This window comes from Sapajus apella, unplaced genomic scaffold (genome assembly GCF_009761245.1).
Source record: "Sapajus apella isolate SASKATOON/1434 unplaced genomic scaffold, GSC_monkey_1.0 scaffold81, whole genome shotgun sequence".
NCBI classification, from domain to species: domain Eukaryota; kingdom Metazoa; phylum Chordata; class Mammalia; order Primates; family Cebidae; genus Sapajus; species Sapajus apella.
This window is the reverse complement of record NW_022437021.1, coordinates 928,135-946,447: the sequence shown is the minus strand read 5'-3', so window position 1 is coordinate 946,447 and position 18,313 is coordinate 928,135. Positions and strand designations below refer to the sequence as shown.

Here is an 18,313-nt window from a genome sequence, read left to right as displayed (position 1 = left end):
TCCTGAGCTCAGGCAATCCACCTACATCGGCTTTCCAAAATGTTAGGATTACAGGCCTGGGCCATCATGCCTGACCTAACCATCTTGCATTCTAACCAGCAATGAATGCGAGTTCCTGTTGCTCCACATCCTCACCAGCATTTGGTCATCAGTGTTTCTAATTCTGACCATTCTAAAGGGTGTGTAGGGTTATCTCATTGTTGTCATAATTTGTATTTTCTTGATGACATGATGTGGACAATCTTTTCATATTCTTATTTGCCATCTGTACTTCATCTTTGGTGAGATGAAGGGTCTGTTAAGGCCTTTGACCCATTTTTAAATCTAGTTGTTTTGTTATTAATTCTGGATTTTAAGAGGTCTTTGTATGTTTCAGATAACAGTCCTTCATCTATATGTCTTTGCAAATATTTTCTCCTACTCTATAATTTGTCTTTTCATTCTCTTGACAGTGTCTTTGCAAGCAAAAAATTTTAAAATTTTAATAAAATTCAGCTTCTCTATTCTTTCTTTTATGGATCACGTTTTTGGTGTGGCATTAAAAAAGTCACCACCAAATCTAAGGAGATCTAGATTTTCTCCTCGGTTATCATTTTATGTTTAGATCTGTGATCCATTTTGAGTTAATTCTTGTGAAGGATGTATGTAGATTCATCTTTTTTCATGTATATATCTGTTTGTTCCAGCACCATTTGTTAAAAGACTATCTTTTCCGCATTGCATTGCTTTTACTCCTTTGTCCAAGATCAGTTGACTATATTTGTGTGGGTTTTTCTTCTGGGCTCTTTATCCTTTTCCATTTTGTCTATTATTTTGTCAATACCACACTCTCTTGATTGCTATAGCTTTATAGTAAGCATTGAAGTCAGATAGTATCAGTCTTTCAACTTTGCTGTCTTTCAATTTGTGGCTATTTGGTCTTATGCCTCTACATAAACTTTAGAATTTGTTTGTTAATATCCACAAAATAACTTGCTAGAATTTTAATTGAGATTGTATAGAGTCTGTAGATCAAATTGGAAACAATTGATACTTTAGTAATACCAAGTCTTCCTAACCATGAACATGGAATATCTTTGCATTTATTTAGTTGTTTGATTTCTGTCATCAGAATTTTGTAGCTCTCCCATCTATATTTTGTACATCTATATCTTGTGCATTTATTTTTATTTTTGTTACTATTCTTTGAGACAGTCTTGCTTTGTTGCCCAGGGTGGAGGGCAGTGGATCATGGCTCACTGTAGCCTCAAACTCCTGGGTTCAAGTGATCCTTCCACCTTAGCCTCCTGAGTTGCTGGGACTACAAGTGCAGGCCATGCCTGGCTTCTATTATATATTTCTTATTATGATTAACATATTTAAATATAGTAGCTCCTGCATTTGAGTGTACATACTCAAAGAGATTATTTGCTATTGGCAGAAATCATTGTGGTTAGCACCCCGACATCTCTTTCATCCTAGATCACTAATCTAAGTCAATCATGAAAATTCCATTCCCTTTTCCAGTGCTTGGTTCAGAAATGGGCATGTGACACAATTCTACTTGATGATGTATTAAGGGCTATCTGCTGGAATACCTTAGGGAGTTTCCCTGCTTCTAAGAGAAAATTGGAAGAAAGGTCTTTTTCTTCTTGAATTTGCTATTTCTTATCTGAATATGAGCTCTGGAACTACTGCATCTCTTGTTATAAGCATGAAGCTTAACTCAAGAGTGAATAGTGGAAAAATTGAGTCTGATAAATATCACTGGGCTGCTGAATCAATCTAACTTGAAGACTGTTGCACTCCCTACTTCTATAATAGGGCAGAGTAGGCTATGTTTATTCTGCTAAATAACAAACACATCCCTATATTTCAGTAGCTTAAACTAACAAAGACTTAATTCTTGCTCACTACATGTCCGTCATGAGTGAGCAGGGACCTGCTCTCAATGTCTTCTTTACCGAGGTATGCAAGTTGATATATCCTCTTTTATTTGAAATGTTCTCTTTTGGATACCGTGTCAAGCAAATGGGAGCATGATAAATTGTGCATCAGCCTGTAAAGGCTACTACCTGAAGTGATGAACATTACTTTGGCTTATATTTTATCATTCTAAACAGTTAATATAGCTAACTCTAACCGAAAAGGGGTCGGGAGGAACATTTCTGCCATGTGTTTGGAAGGGAAGAAGCAGTCAATGTAAGTCAAAAGGACCATAAATAGAGATATAAAGAACTAAAAAGAAAATAGTTAATAGGATAGATAAGATACATATATACACATATATTTCTCAAAATCTGTACACTTAAAATACAAAAAAATATCTTTTAGTTGCTTTCTCAATATATATAAAAAAGTAACTGTGATGTTAGGTCAGTTAAAAAAACTCATTAAATTCTAAAATACAGAAATAATACAACCAACATTGTGTAATACAATGACTAAGATTATAAACTACAAATTAATTCATGAAAAAAATTAAGTTCTTTTTTAAACAACTGGGTTAACAAGGAAACACAAACTAGTATCATAGAACTTTTATAAGAGAACAATAATGGGAATAGTAAATATCTGTATAAATGGGATAGAACTAAAGCAACATTTAGAGGAAAATTTAATAGCTTTAAATAATTTTCTTAGAATTTAAAGAGTGAAAAATTAATAAACTTTTAGCATCTGGATGAAAAAGAAAAAATAAGCAAAGCAAATGGAAGAATTAAATAACAAAATAATTAGTGATTTAGAACATGGAAACATAATACTAATAACTAAATATAAACAGTTCCTTAAAACAACAATAACATAGATAAAATACTAAGTCAGCTAATCAAAAAAGCAACAAAAAAACCCAAATAAAAGAAGAAATAACAGGGAAATAAAGACAGAAACAGGAAATTAAAAGAATCATGAGAATTTCACTCAGCTCCGTGAAAACATATTTGGAAATCTGAATGAGAAGAATAACTTTTTCTTTTATTTCTCTGAGGCAGAGTCTGGCTCTGTTAACCAGGCTGGGAGTGCAGTGGCTCAATCTTGGTTCACTGAACCCTCCACATCCCAGGCTCAAGTGATCCTCCCACCCCAGCCTCCCAAGTAGCTGGAACCACAGGCACCAGCTATTGTGTCTGGCTAATTTTTGTATTTTCTGTAGAGACGAGGTTTTGTATACTGCCCAGGCTTTTCTCCAACTCCTAGCTCAAGTGATCCTCCTGCCTCGGCCTCACAAAGTGTTGGGATCATAGGTATAGCCATGACTCCTGGACAACAATAACTTTTATCTAAGAAAATATAACATATCCACACTGAAATCAGAAAAGACATAGACAAATCCAAACAAAATGACCTCGTTAGAAGAAATAGAGAAAATTAATAAAGAAAAGCTTTAGAACCATTTGTTTCTATGGAAAGTTATACCGAGTCCTTAAAGGGAAGACAATATTAGTGCTATTTAGACAGACCACAGCATTTAAAAAAGTACTATTCCAAACTGTTTATGACATGAAGATGACATTGATTCCAAATTCTGACATGTTGTTTTAAAGAAAAGACCAACAGATCAATTTGACTTGTAGATATTGATACTAAACTCCTAAATAAGTTCTAGGAACAAATTTTAAGATTCAAGTGTCATTAGCAAGGAGAATTCATTTCATGAATCAATGACACTTCTATATTAAAAATTATTAAATTGGAAGAACTAATGAGAAAAATCACACCATCATCTCCATAAATGTTGAACAGGTACCTGCCAAAACTCAGCAATCATTTTTGACAAAAACACTCAATTAAATAGCAATATATGGATACCTTTTTTTACCATGATATAAATGTATATTTCAGCCCAAAAATTAGCATCATGATTAATGGGAAACATTCCACTGAAGTCAGGAAGAACTGATCACCATCACTATTCTATCGTAACTTTGTAAAGGAGGTAATAATAGCTCAATCAAGTAAGGTGGTTGAAAAGATGGAAAAGAAGAGATGAAACATCCATCAACACAAAAATGGATAAATCTTGAACTATCTGTTCAAATGAATACTATATGGCAGTGAAGATAGAGGGATTACTGCTTACATGGCTACATCTCAAACATATAAGGTTGTACAACAGCAACAATAAATAATACACAGAAAAATGTATATGTGTTATTCTAGTCATATAAGTATCTAAACAGATACAACTATAGTGTTAAGCAGCAAAAGCATGTAGTTCTGCAAAGAAACGGTTAGCTCAAATTTCATCATACTTCCAGGGCAGTGATGGGGAGGTTATTTATATGGAGCCCTCAGGATCTTCTAGGGGTCCTTATAGTATTCTATTTCTTAAGCTGGGTGATGGATGCACAGGTTTTCATTTTATTGTTATTTTTTAAGCTATACATTGATAATATATTCTTTTTTCCCCCAAGGATTGTGGATTTTTATTTCATCAGCTGGACAAGGTTTTTCATGACATTATGCACCTGGCTCCAAGGCTGCTATTATTATAATATACTCTTTATATGTGATATTTTCACAATTAAACTAAATTATTTTTTATATTTTTGCTTGTGATTAAAACAGAACTTATGTTGATTATGTGTGTGTTTGGTAGTTAAGTATTTTGACATCGTAAATGTCAAAATAATGAAGAAATCATCACATGTACTTTGAATATGCCTGGAAGACATGCTGGCACCAACAAAAAAGGACTTTTTGTTTCACTCTTGTTGCCCAAGCTGGAGTGCAATGGCGCCATCTTGGCTCACTGCAACTTCCACCTCCCAGATTCAAGGGATTCTCCTGCCTCAGCTTCCCTAGTAGCTGGGATTACAGGCATACACCACCAAGCCCAGATGATTTTTAGTAGAGATAGGGTTTAATTATGTTGGTCAGGCTGGTCTCAAACTCCCAACCTTAGGTGATCCACCCACCTCAGCCTCCCAAAGTGCTGGAGTTACAAGTGTGAGCCACCATGCCTGGCATCATAAAATGATTTTTTGTTGTTGTTGTTTTAGAGACAGGTTCTCACTATTTCATCCAGGCTGGAGTGCAGTGGCACAATCCCAGCTCACTGCAACCTCTACCTCCCAGACTCAAGCGATTCTCCCGCCTCAGCCTCCCCAGTAGCTGGGACTACAGGTGTGTGCCAGCACACCCAGCTAATTTTTGTATTTTTTTGTAGAGATAGGGTTTTACTGTGTTTCCAGGCAGCTCTCAAACTCCTGGACTCAAGCAATCTGCCTGCCTTGGCCTCCCAAAGTGCTGGAAGAACTTTCTTAAAAAAAAAAACAAAACAAAAAACAAAAAACAACTAACACATCTATAAAAGTAGTAATTCATCCAATCTACTGCCAAATTTCTAATTTTCTCTTAAATGTAATAAATACTTTTAAAAAAGGAATGTTAAATAAGAATCTAGAATTTTACATATTGGAATTGATTGGCATATCTTCTAAATCTCTCTCTCTCTCTCTCTTTTTTTTTTTTTTTTTTTGAGACAGAGTCTCGCTCTTTCCCACAGGTTGGGGTGTAGTATTATGATCAGGGCTCACTGCAGCCTCGGCCTCCTGGGCTCAGGTGATCTGTGCACACCATCACACCCTGCTAATTTTTTGTATTTATTTGTAGAGACAAGAGTTTCACTGTGTTGCCCATGCTGGTCTTGAATTCCTGAGCTCAAGTAATCCACTTGCCTTGGCCTCCCAAAGTGCTAGAATTATAGGCATGAGCTATGGGGCCCGGCCTAAATCTTCTTTAACATATGTATTCCCCTTTCATCTTTATTTAAATTGCAACTTATTTATTTAAGACACACAGAGTGTGTTTTCTTTTAGACTTGCCCACAGTCTGGTTTTGTTGACAGCATTCCCATGGTATTATTTATCATGTTCCTCTGTCCTTTGCAGTTTCTGTAAATTAGCAGGTTGATCTATTAAATTTGCTCTCAAAAGGTGATTATGGAGTAGGCTCAGCACTCCCACTTGTTAGAAATGAAAATGATTGGACTTTATCCTAAATCTATTTAATCAGAAACTCTGGACTTGCAGTCCAGCAATCTGATTTAACAAGCCTCTTCGGTTATCCTAATCCTGATGCTTGCAAATGACTAATCTAGGTCTTTGGTCAATTTTAGGTTTGATTTTTTGACAAGATTACTTCATAGTAATGGTGTATTCTTTAAAAGGCATATAGTATCTGATTATCTTTTATTTTATAACCAGTGATGCTCAGCACTTAGATCTGGGAGGGTATAGTAGAAATTGCAAAATGGAGATAGTGTATTGTCCCTTCTTCACTTATTACCAGAAACACAGAGAGTTACAGTTCTTACAGAATTTGTCTAGCAGGTTTTCTGGTCTTCGCAAGAACTTCCCCTCCCCTCTCCCCAAAAAAGAGAAAAATAGTCCTCTTTTACTATTTAATAACCCAGTGTCCTTAAACAATCTCAAACCTACTCAGAAGTTGAAAGAAGAGTACAATGAAAACGCATATACTAGAATTGTTTCATGGTTCTGCAGGTTATATACAATGCATAGTGTCAGCAACTGCTTCTGGTGAGGAGCTCAGGAAGCTTACAATGCTGGCAGAAGGCAAAGAGAGAGTGAGCACATGAGAGAGAGAGAGAGAGAGAGTGAGAGAGAGAGCAAGAGAGAGAGAGAGAGAGAGAGGCAATATTCTTTTAAACAACCAGGTCTCACACTAACTTAGAGAACACACTCATTACCATGAGAATGGCACTAAGGCATTAATGAGGGATCCCCCCCATGATCCAACACCTCTCATTAGGCCTCACCTCTAACTTGGGGGATTATAGTTCAATATGAGATTTGGAGGGAACCAACATCCAACCCATATCACATTGCATGTGGTTGTCATGTCTCTTAGTTTCCTTTAATCTAGAATAGTTCCCTCTCCTGTTTGTCTTTCATAGCATTAACATTTTTGAAGGGTTAGAGCAAACTGTTTTAGAGAATGTTCCACAACCTGGATTTGATTGTTTTCTTGTGCTAATATTTAGGTCAAACATTTTTGGGAGAATACGATATAGATTATGTTATATACTTCCAATACCACCACATCAGGAGTCATAGCGTGACAATTTGTTCCATTACTGGGGATCCTATTTGATCACTTGGTTAAAGTGATAACTGCTAGATTCTTCTGTTCTGAAAGAAGAAAAGCTTATTTTATGAACCTGATTTTATGTAGCTTAATTAACACCATGTAAGGAAAAACTTGAAGTGACTTATCACTATCATAAAATGGATTTAAAATCCAGCTATAACTTTCCGAACAACATTAATCTACAAAGAACATAGCTTATTCTAGTTTTTCCAAGCCATCACAAAATTCACTTCAGAGATTTTTTTCTTGGCAAAAATGCCTCAGCTGAAATTTTTGTTCTTGTTCTTTTTTCTCCATTAAATACATGCTTAATAATGTGAACATTTACAGTTCCTTTTTAAAAAACTTTGCAAGAAGATTAAATTATTTCAGGCTCTCAAGATGAAAGAGATAAAAGGAATTTTACTTATAAACTCACAGAATATATATATATATATATATATGTATAAGATCATATATATAAGATCATATATATATACATACATGTATATATATAAGATTTTCAGCCTTTGGAGGAAAGAACTTTACTGTCCTTGAATCCTCAGTATTCAAAACCAGAATTCTTTCCTTCATTCTGTATATGTTTCAAGTAATTTTTGTTATGACTAGAAAGGAAGACTAGTTGTGTGTATATTGTTGCAGTTGTGCAGTGAAATGATTCCCTTATTCTACTTGGAGCTTTGGCAAATGTCTCTGCTCTTGTATTACTTTGATATTTGAGTGTCCTTCTTTGGCTACTTTATTAATCACATCATTTCAGATGTAATTCTGTTTTGATTTTCAATTCTGCCTTACTTTTTCCTTAGTTGTTTTTCCTTACTCATCTTTCTCTTTTCAGTCCTTCTTTGGGTGCTGTGTGTGTGTACATGAATGCACATCCTAGAGAAGAGAATGACTGCTTTCTAATTGAATTACCAGCCAAGAATATTTAGAACTAATAATACATTCATATATGTCACAACCTTAGTTTACAAATATTTCTGTTAATAATGAATATACTACAAGATATGAGACTGGTTTCTAACCATTCTTAATAAAACAAACTAATTATTAGTTAATTAGTATAATTAATTTTATAGACAATATAAACAGAGACTATATGTATCAGTAACCTCACCTCACCCTTTTGTGTCATGGACAGGCCTTGACTATAACTGAGTGCCCTCAAGAACACTTGAACCACATCTTCTAATTAGGAACTTTCTCTTCCCAGGTACTTCCGATCTCTCGTGTCTCTATTCTCTACCACACTGTAGTCTACACCACTCCATCCTGTGGTCTTTTGGGTTTTTTGCAAGTCTGCAGCCAAAGATTTGATATTACAAGCACAATTATTTTTTATTGAAGAATATCAGATCATTCCTTTCAAATAGAGTGTGTTATTTGGCTCACAGTTCTATTTTTCATGCCCCATCACAATTTTCTACACAGCAATGGAGAAAGGAAATGTAGCAGGAAATGATTTGGGCCAAAATTACCGTGGGACAGCCATGGGAGGCCTGAGAAGCAGTTCTCTGGGAGGTAGGGCCACGTGTTGAGTGTCTGTGTCTTGGCTGTCTGACAGGAGCATGGCAGGGATCCCAGGGTTAACCTGATTGGGGGTGGGGGGTTGTGAGACCTTGCTGATCTAGGATCCTCAGCACCCCAGCGGGGATCTATGACCAGACTGAAGGCGGGTGTGCACAATCAGGCTTACGTGGCCCCTGAGACCAACTAATTCTCAGAAGCCACTCCCCCAGATCCCACAGAGTGGCTGGCCTACCCTCCTCCAGCAACCCTTGTGGTGGTCTTGAACTACATATAACCCTAGAGTGTTTGCTCAGCTGCTGTGGGACTCCTTGCCCAAGAGATCTAGCCCTGTGAAAAAACCATGTGACAGTTTGAACTGATAAAACATCTTGGTTCTCCATGGCAGAAAACAAACTTGGGTTCTATGAATGTGAATAGCATACCTTTTTATCTTCTAGGTTGGTAAATATGCTACTGAATAAATTGACTTACTTTTCACCCCTCAAAGAAGAATGCTGATCATACTTCAAGTCAGATCTTTAAAAAAGTCATAGGCCTTTAAAAGTATTTCATTCTTAGCAGCCTTCAAACATTTTAGAAAACTGTCTTTCATAGTGCACTATAAAAATAAAAAGTTACCACTGTCTCCTTGCTTATGCCAACCCATTGTTGTCTTTTTATGTTTCTTTTTGGTCAAAGTCACTACTTAACAACAAAAAAAAAGTTTTTTATTTTTGTTCAGAACAAAAATCCAGTGTCAACAAAAACAGAACACAAAAGAACACATTCCTTTGTATTTTAAAGTTTAGTCACTGCTGTAGAAAGAACAGCCTGATATTGGTGTATCAACACAATTGCAAATAAGATATTGAAAAAGGTAGAGCTTTACTATCAATCCTTGACATCTGTCAATGGACAGAAGAATCATACATACAGTACAAGGAAATAAATGAATCTTCAGATTTATTTGTTCCTTCAATAGAACCTAAAAAAATGAGAATTGTATTATATTTTATTAACAGTTCACCCACTACATATGATGGTATAAAAGTAGTCACCATGCCATGATTTTTCTAAAAAGAGAGGCAAATTTATAGGGTGAAGAGGTAAGAGGATTTGTGGATCATATTTTAAACTACAAAGTGATAAAATTACCAGTTTGTGGTCTATTTTTAAGCTCCTATGTGGAATTTAGGTTGTTACTCGGGAGTAGATTTTGAAGATAAGTGAGCCACCTTTACCTTGGTCACTATGCAGCAGAGGTATCAGCTGGCAACATATATCTCAGGCTGGGACATGATCAAGAAGTCAATTTATTTGTTTATTTAAGCCTGTAAGCTTTGGTTGTGGGGGTTCCTCTTTGATGCAGCAGTTTGCCCTTGCCTTGATTAACATATTTGTGTACAGGTGCCTCTGCTGTGCAGGACACAAACTGATTGAATGATAGCATTACAATCTCATCCTGCAACAGGCATGCTTTATGTCATTTAATAGAGAGTTTCACGGTATTTGTGCTTTCGTGTGTAGAAAGAATATCAACTAGGAAATAATTCCTCCACACACGCACACACACAAAATGGAAATTTAGATCTTTGTTTCACACATTGAAGATGATCATCCTGATAAGGATGAAGACTCAGCTCAGGGTAGGTATACTGCAACCTACAACAGAAATGTGTTATCACAAAGAATAAGTGGCTTGAAGAATCATTCTAGGTGCTACAAGATCCTGAAAGTGGAGGAAATAAAAATAGTAATGTGGAATATATACTTTATAGTTCAGTGAAATTTGTATTCTTTGGTTCTCTTTGGAGGATGAGTTTGGTCATTCTTTTTTTTTTTTCTGTTTTGATACAGGATCTCACCCAGGCTGGAGTGCAGTGGCGTGATCTCAGCTCACTGGAGGCTCAATTTTCCATACTCAAGCAATCCTATCACCTCAGCCTTCTGAGTATTTGGGGCCACAGGCACGTGCCACTTCCCCCAGCTAATTTTTTGTAGAGATGGGGCTTTGCCATGTTGTCCAGGCTGGTCTCAAATTGCTGGGCTGAAGTGATCTGCCTGCTTCAGCCTCCCAAAGTGTTGGGATTACCCACGTAAGCCACTGCACCTGGTTGGTCATTCTTCAAAAATTACTTTGTTGCTTTCATAAAGCTTATATAATACAAAAAATATATATATTATGCCTTTGGCTCTTACTCTATTATCATAAAGAGTCTGATGGTAAGTGTGAGAAAAACAGCAGCGTCTCTTAAGGATTTCCCCTTTAACCTGGTTTATTTTATATGAAGCATATTCCAGTGAATCCCAGAATCATTACTCTTTTAGGTGAAGAAAATATGAGAAAATCTGGGGCACTGCCTTCCCCACTTTTTCAATTTATAGTTGAAGAACCTGAGGCAGAGAGAGAGGGGGCAATTTGCCTGAGTCTCCTAGTTCACCATCTGAACCTAGTTTCTTATCCACTTTAGGAGTACAGATGAAAAACACCTCAGTGTGTGTTACTGGGGCAGGATTTATGCACAGATAAAATAGGCAGCCGCCAACATGGTACCATATGAAGTGATCTTGGAAGAGCCAATATTCTCCTGCCATTTTGCCAGGAGGGCTGAAGTAGCTGCTCCTAACAAAAGACATACACCACCCAGGAAATATGTTAAATAGTAACCTGCTGATACCATGACCACATACACCAAGTTTTCAGATTGGCTTCGTAATGTTGAGGAAGAATATAAGATAGGAAAAATAAGTTGTGATGATGAAGAGGCAATAGCGGCAAATGCTCAGAGTCTGCAGTAAGGATGAGAGAATCTCCAAAACTAATTATGTAAAATGTACAAGATTCTGTGAGGGCTTTGGGCTCCTGGAAGTTGAGAATCCCTCAAAATAGAGAAGCACTGATAAAAGGAGGTTTGAATGGCAGCAAGTAGGAAACATGTCACTTGCACAATTTTGCTTAGAAATGGGTTTTTGTATAAATGTGCTTTCTGCACTTCTCATTGGACACAACATAAAGAGAAGGTGTGGGATTAACCATGGTTTAATGGCACTAGTGAATCCAATTTATTCACTTTCATAGGACTTATAAGTTAATGAATGTTTTCAAATAATTCTTTCAATAATCTTTGAGGAAAGCATTGTAATTATAATTATTCATATTGTATATATTCATTTATTTGTTAAAGCAACTAATAGGTTTTGAACACCTTTTATGTGCCAGGCTAGAGATACCTGATGAACAAAAGAAACAATAATCTCTGTCCTTGAAGACCATAGAGAGGTATGGGAACCTTCTTGTATATAACTTTGGAGAATATTTGGGTACCTAGAGCTCAAAAAATATCAGGGCATTTGAAAAAAGAGGTTGAGAGGAGACTTTCTTTTAGAAGACCACATGAAGTCTAGTTGGGAACATATATCATTCAAGTACATATCTGGAAAGTTTCACAGTTAGAAGAAGTGGGTGTGGGAAATGCCAGAGAGGCTGAGGTCTTGAATTCAATTCTGTCCAAACTGAGATTATTACCCTTGAAACAGATTTGTTGCAATATGGCTTAACTCATATGCCCATGCTAATAATCTCTGATAGCTCCCTATTTCTCTTTTATGATTATTACCAAACTTATGTTACCATTCAGGAGCTAGTGTTACATTATAGGATCGTTTGTAAAGCCAAGCTGAAGGTTTTCAGACACGAGACCTAGGAATGTGAAAAGCCAACCCAAGTCTCCTGGAAGCAAGAAAAACCCACAGCTGAGCTCAACTTGCAAAACCCAGCAAGCTGAGCAGGCATCCCATAACAGGGAGCAAGCCAAGCACATTTCCCAGACCTGCAAGGAAACCAGTGATCATACACCAGCAGAGAGAGAGTCTTTGGTTGAAAGGGATGGCGAGCAAGCCATCAGAAGCTCCTTAGCACAGCAAGATCTCAAACAAAAGAACAGCATCTCTCACTATACAGCCTAAGTTTCTGTGTGACTGATTTATTGAATAAAATGCATTTCCTAGAGTAGCCCACTTTAATAATACAGTTTAAAAACAGCTTCTGTTTTTTTTTTTCCCAAGACTCAGTCATTCCTAGTCACTGAAATTAGACTTAACTGCAGCACCTGAGAGGCAGTAAGAATTAATAAGAGTGCTTCAGTGACAGTTACAGACTGACAAGTGCCAGGTGGCCACAAATAAACATTAAACAAAAATTTTTGAGGAGTCTTTTGTCTTGCCTTCTCCTTCATTCCCCTCATTTGGTTCAAAAGTTGGTGCATGTATGTGTGTGTCTATATGTGTGTGTGTGTGTGTGTATGTCTGTATGTCTGTGTGTATATCTGTGTGTGTGTGTGTGCATGTGTGTGTGTAAGAGACAGAGAGAGAGAGACAGAGACACGTGTGCTATGAATCCCTTTGTAGTCTTATGACGTCTATGGAAATCTCAGAATAATCTTTCTAAGTTTGTTAAATAAAATATCATTACAAAGATAACGAAATATGATTAAATATAGTTATTGAAATATTAAAATAAAAGCAAATCCATGATAATAATGTTGTATGTGCATCTTCATTAGTATATTACACAACAAGATCTAGGGTAGATACACAAATGGCCCATTTCAAAGGGAAGATGAGCATAGAAGACATTTTGAGACACTGCAACACGGTAGTATAATATGAAAACATTTGTGATTTCTATGGGTGATATTTCCAGGTATTCCCAATAGTATTGTGGTCTGTGACTGATGTTCATAAATAAGGAGATAATAAATTTCTGTTAGAGATTAGTAAAATAAAGATATAGTATTTATTTTCTATGTTTAAATATAGAGATCTATAGATATATAAATTATGTTACATAAATAAAAATAAGATACATCTTTTTTTCCCCTTTTAGACTCATAGACTCCTGAATTCTATTATAGACTCCTGAATTCTATTCCAGACTCCAGGTTAAGAACCACTGATTAATTAGCCAAGTCTTTTCTTTGTCTTAAACTAGAGTTTGCAAATTAGTAGAATGTGGGTCAAATTGGTCCACAAAGGTGTTTGATAGGAATTGCAAGTGTGATAGTTTTTGATTCTTTATAGTAAATACCCAGATTTGCAGCTTCTCTTGAAAAATTGAAATATCTAACAACTTTGGGCTAAATATTACATGGCAAAAACTGGCTGGAGCTCAGTTGCAGCTTCCTCATGTATACAGGGCATGGGCCCTCCTCCTGCCCTATGTCCCAGCTGGCTCACTTCACTCATAGGTACCACTTCTGTGGCCATTTCGGATTTCTGACCTCCAAAACTGAATAAATTTGTGTTGTTGGTTGGGCATGGTGGCTCCTACCTGTAATCCCAGCACTTTGTAAGGATCGTGTGAGCCCAGAAGTTCAAGACTGGCCCAGGCAACATGGCGAAATCCCACCTTTACAAAAAAATACAAAAATTAGCTGGGCATGGTAACACATTCCTACAGTTCCAGCTACTCAAAAGGCTGAGGTGGGAGCTTTTCTTGAGCCCAGGAGGTTAAGGGTGCAGTGAGCCATGATCATGTCACCACACTCAAGCCTGGGTGACAGAGCAAGATTAAAAAAAAAAATCTGCTGTTTTAATGTGCTAAATTTCAGTAATTTGTTGCAGCAACAATTAGAGACTAATACAAGTGCTGACTATAGCAGGCACTGTTATAGGAAGCATCTTGAAGTTATCTATTCGGGACGTTTTTCAACACAAGACTATAAACTTCCAGTGGCCAAGCACTAAGTCTTATTCAATTACAAATTCAGCACCTACAAGTGCCTAGTTCAAAAGAAGAAATCCAAAAACACTTGTGGAATTCAACTGAATTCATATTTATTTATTTTATTTTATTTTTTGAGATGGAATCTTGCTCTGTTGCCCAGGCTGGAATGTGCAGTGGTGCAATTTCAGCTCACCACAGCTTCCGCTTCCTGGGTTTAAGTGATTCTCCTGCCTCAGCCTCCCAAGTAGCTGGGATTACAGGCATGCACCACAACACCTGGCTAATTTTTGTATTTTTAGTAAAAATGGGTTTTGCCATGTTACCAGGCTGGTCTCACACTCCTGACCTCAAGTGATCTGCCCGCCTCAGCCTCCCAAAGTGCAGGGATTACAGGCATGAGACACAGCGCCTGGTCTTGAATTAATATTTCTTAAACCCTATGTGTCATAGTCTGCATCATCATGCAGACTATGGACAGTGGCTTAACTCTCTGTTTTGTTCTTGGCTTTCTGACAACATAACTGTGATCACAATCGGACAGTCTTAGAGAGGGATTGAACCTCAAAATATGGAGTACTTGGGGGGGGCTGCTTAATAAATTTACAAACATTAAAAAACCCATGAAACTATTTTATGCAATAATTTGCTTTAAAAGTTACCTGCATTTTACTATTACTTTGGGGACATCACTGTTTCATTTGTCAATCGTTTTATTTGGTAAAGAAATATTTCTTATCTAGAGCCAAAAATTTGCTTGTAATTTTTTTTTCAAGCTCCTAGTTAAGCTATTTTAAATTTAGCTTAGTTGAGCTAAGCTAGAGCTACTAAGAAAAATTTGAATCTTGCTTGCAGATAATAGCTTTTGGATATGCAGTGGTAGCTATCATGAAGAATCCCATTATCAGCCCTACTCCTGCTCGAGTTTCTAAAAAACAGGCCAGGTGTGGTGGCTCACACTTGTAATCCCAGCAGTTTGGGAGGCTGAGGGGGGCAGATCAACTGAGGTCAGGAGTTCAAGACCAGCCTGGCCAACATGGTGAAATCCCGTCTCTACTAAAAATACAAAAATTTTCTGGGCATGGTGGTGCACCTCTGTAGTCCCACCTACTTGGGAGGTTGAGTCAGGAAAATCACTTGAATCTGGGAAGGAGAGGTTGCAGTGAGCCGAGATCATGCCACTGCACTCCAGCCTGGGTGACAGAGTGAGATGTCTGTCTCAAAAAAAAAGTTTCTAAAAAATAATCTGAGCATATAATCCAAATATCTCTACCTGTTTCTTATAGGAGTCCCTTGGCATTATGGTCTCTTGATTAATGATCCTTTTTAAATGCAGTGCCTAGCATGAAATATAGTTTCCAGATGTTATCTAAACAGTGCAGAAGCCAACAGGCTATCATCACCCTTGATCAGCACATGACATTCTGTAACCTAGATTAATTTTGTAGAAGGAAACCATCTATTAATTCATATTTAGCCTGTAGTGCTAACTTTTTAAAGACATGTTTTAGTTTATGTGTTAAATTGGGCTTTCCAAGTGCTATAGCTCTACCATTGATTATTTGACTCCAAAAGCACAAAATTCATTTATCCCTTTTCAATATCATCATATTTGTATTTTGACTTTCAGTCTAATGAACTCATTTACAATTGTGATTTGGTCACATAAAGTATCAACAGTTTCCTCTCCGCTAAACTCAACAGCATTTATTGAACAATTACTAAGTGCCTAGTGTTGCACTAAATGAGTTGGGTCATTTGCACAATTAACAGCATATGTTGCTAAGTGATTATACATTTGAGGAAAAGGAAAGGGTTAAAATTAGAGCCCTTCCCACAATATGACAGCAATTCATTAATCAACGCCTTGTAGATACTGTCGGATTTGAATCATGCTAGCCATACAACCTTATCCAGTCCTCATTTCCTTACCTTATTCCTTATCCTGAAATTTTGCCAAATACTTTGTTGAAATCCAGATGCTAACATATAATATTGCTATTACTCATTATATGGTGTCATATGTTTTAACAAAGAAAGGAATGTAGATTTGGTACTTGTAAGCTTCATAGCACCTGGACCTGAGTAATATATTAGATCAGACACATCCTTTCTCTTTCCCTCTCTACTTCTTAGAATGCTTTTCAAACAAATAGAATAATTGCAAATGTAGTCTGAAAGTATCAGAAAATAAAATCTAGTTGGACTGGAATGTCCAAGTTTCCTTTAGAAAAGAGAGAGTTTGGGGTGGAGAAGCTGTTAACAAATAAAAATGTTGCTAGAAAGGGAGATCTAAGTGGCATTTCTGGAAAAGATAAGTGAAGTGGCATTTATAGTTTAGGTTTGTAATTTTCCAAGCAATCCCCGCAGGTTTAAGCAGAGGGCAGGCAATGTGGAGGGCCTTGGATGGAGTTGTCTTAGCAACGAAGCCCTTTTCCTTCCTGACTCAGCCAGGCAGGGAAGTGAGAGCAGCTTTGAGGAATGTGCTGAACTTTGCAAGAAGTTAGTTTCCAGCTCCTAGGAAAGTTAAATTAAAATTTCCTCAATGTATGTGATATTCTTGTTCCTCAGGCTTATGGTTTAAAAAATTGGCTCAAGTAATGTTCTGACAAACAAGGGGTGGCGAGAGACTTTAACGATATAACCAGGCAGTTTGAACATGGGTTCTTTCTCCAGCTCTTTGGAACAAGCTTTAGTTATACACTCGGCTAGAGGCCCCCACCATGTTTTGGCTGCTGACTTGTCTCTTGGAATGTTGACTGGTCTTTCTGACTTCAATCTGCCTACCTATTACTTGTCTCTTTTTCTTCCACCTGCCAGAGAGATTTTTCTAAAGTGAAAGTCTGATCCTTGAATAAAATGCTTTGATAACTTCCATTGTCTTTAGGATAAGAGCTAAACTTCATGTGGTATATGAGGCCTCAGAATATGTGGCTCATACATCATTATGATCACTCCTCTCTGTAAACCCTCCTGTACTGCAACCCTTCACAACTACTGGCATTTCTTGATTCCATTAAATTCCCTGTTGCCCCCTTCACTTACTGCTCTCTCTGCTTGGGATATCCTCCCTATACCTCTCTATGTGTCCTCCCTATATCTTATTTTTAGATCTCAAGGTCATTATCTGCTTCTCCAAAACCCTTCCACAAACGCTCTCTTTCTTTCCCCATATCGAGGGAATAGTAGTCACATATAATATGTTTGTAATAATGATGCTTTTAAAAGAAAAAGCCTTTACTTGAATGCATGGGATATTTCTCAGAATTCATAAATTTTCTATCCATCATAACAATTAAATGAAAGCTAATTGAACAACCACAGTTAATTGACTGGCTCAGATTGCTTCTGTGATCAGATTGCAAGTAATCCAGAAGCACCCACATCTCTAGGAGTTCTGTGCTGATTCTTCACCAGCATTAAAAATAGAGCTAGGACCTTGATCTTCCCACTTCCATCTTCTCCAGTCCCTGTCCCCATACAAAATCCACTTAAATGGGTATTTTTCACAAAGCTTTCCACGTTCCTTTCTGTCAGAACTAACTCTAATCATCAATGTTTACCTTAGCTTATCCGTATTTTAATTTAAGGAAACTCAGCATGTTTTTGGTTCCTCTAATCTATCTATTAAAAAGAAGGCCACTTAAGGAAAGGGCTCAGCTTAGCACTTTGCATTGGCTTAAAGCATTTAACCTGGGTTAAACTGGATGAACAAAAATATCATTTATATATATGCAGGAACCTTACATAAGTCTACAAAATAGCTTGTTTTGGATGTTACAGCTTCCACTCGCTATTGGCTAGAGTTGTGATCTGTAAGTGTGGTACACATAGACCAATTTCTTTTTCTTAAATAATCACGCTTTGCTTATTTGTCTCTATTCTCATTCCTGCCACACCCAACTACTTTATGTACCTTAGTTCTACTCTGTTCTTTTTTTTGAGACAGAGTCTCACTCTGTCACCCAGACTGGAATGCAGTGGCATGAT

The 18,313-nt window shown here is 37.0% G+C and overlaps 1 non-coding gene across 1 annotated transcript; it reads left to right on the top strand.

Annotated features, from left to right (window-relative positions):
* Window positions 1–6,280: 6,280 nt before the first annotated feature.
* On the top strand, window positions 6,281–6,343 carry LOC116533373. Its single transcript, XR_004261258.1, has one exon. It is a non-coding gene; the product is annotated as a U7 small nuclear RNA (small nuclear RNA).
* The last annotated feature ends 11,970 nt before the right edge of the window (window positions 6,344–18,313 follow it).